We start from the raw sequence: 1,529 nt of genomic DNA on the forward strand, positions 1-1,529 counted from the left end.
ACCACGGAAAGTCCCGCCCCTGGCGTTTAGTGGACATACGGTGATCCTGCGGGCGTCAGCTGGACGTAGTGAAAAGCGGTAACAAAATTTGTTAAAGTTCCAACGTACGTTTACGAGCTGAACAAGTGGCTTAGCGGCTATGATGTGACGTCAAACTATTTCTTCAAAGTGTTGCCTTTGCTTCGAGTTGTTGACAAATTCGACTTCGCCCTGCAATCTGCTAGCCGTCTGGTTAGCTCATTTGGTAGAGCGGCTGCCCCCGGAAGGCGGTGGTCCCGGGTTCGAGTCCCGGACCAGGACGAATTTTTCTTCAACTTCGAGTCTTTTCTTTCGAGGAATCCGTATGAGTTTCCCTCGTAGCATTTGCTACGAACGGGTGGGTGTGTGATTTTCCCTTCAAACTTGGCCTTAGTGGTGCAGGAGCCGATTTTATGCAAAGTTTATTTCAAGCTGCTGAAACCATATATCTCGCATAATTGCTCCGTGGAGCTTAGAATTAATTAATATGCACAGAATTTGAAACACATCGACATGTTTTATTGGATTATTACTTATATAATGTCTGTACTTCAGCGGCGACTTTTTCAGGTTATCTTCATTTGAGCGCATACAAAAATTTTCATTTTCAACGACTACCACCACTTATTAGCTGCTGATAGAAAATTATTAGAGCTAATTCATCAGCACTTGATTAAACATTCAAGCATGAATACAGTCATCAGTAAGAAACGACAACGCGCACGTGGATTTACCTGCAGCTCATTTAGGTAAACCAGAAAATGTAGTGGTCTAAGTATGACATTCCAGAGAGAACGGGTGCAAAGTGCGAGTGAGAGTTGCCTATGTGGACGTATTGCTGAGGCTGTGTAAAGTTTGCGTCAAGCCAGTGCAGAATTTGTTGATTCTTTTGAAGGCATCTAACCTTTTAAGTTCATACGTGAAACCTGCTAAAAACGTTCTCGAAACCAGGGAACGCCCTATCAATTTGCCTTACCTTATCCAGTTGAAGCACTCGTCAATTCTTAGTGTGAATTAGCTGCGCGATCGTTGATAAGCCACGTCGAAAGCCACGTTGCGAACGTGAGAAAAAGTTGGTGTGCTCTAACGGGCGCATTCTACTGGGCGAACAGGAGCACTCTAAGCGTCCCCAAAGGGCTCGCTCAAGAGTAGCTGGAGCGCTCCAATGGGCGAACATGAGCAGGAGTGCGGTGATCCAATTGTAGATGAGGAGCAGCAATGTCGACGCGAGAGCAGTCGATCGAGAGCAGTTCGAGCTGCTACAGCGCGAGAAGCGGAGTGCGAAGGATGTCACGTGCCGCAAACGGCGTCATATCCTTTTATTTTGGCTGCGTTTTTTTTTTTTGTCGTTTCAGTTCAGTGTGGGGCAGCGGCGGCGGCTAAGAATCGAAGTTGGCCTTTGTTACACAAATCACGGATGAAAAGCATACATTGAATGCATTGGTTGTATACAGTTCGTCGGTTGCTATCAGTAACGATAGCCTACTCGATCTTTAGTTTGCTGACGGGGC

The 1,529-nt window shown here is 46.1% G+C and overlaps 1 non-coding gene across 1 annotated transcript; it reads left to right on the top strand.

Annotated features, from left to right (window-relative positions):
- The first annotated feature begins 226 nt into the window (after positions 1–226).
- On the top strand, positions 227–301 carry TRNAP-CGG (transfer RNA proline (anticodon CGG)). Its single transcript has one exon. It is a non-coding gene; the product is annotated as a tRNA-Pro (tRNA).
- The last annotated feature ends 1,228 nt before the right edge of the window (positions 302–1,529 follow it).

Source organism: Dermacentor variabilis, chromosome 8, assembly GCF_050947875.1.
Source record: "Dermacentor variabilis isolate Ectoservices chromosome 8, ASM5094787v1, whole genome shotgun sequence".
Classification (NCBI taxonomy): Eukaryota; Metazoa; Arthropoda; class Arachnida; order Ixodida; family Ixodidae; genus Dermacentor; species Dermacentor variabilis.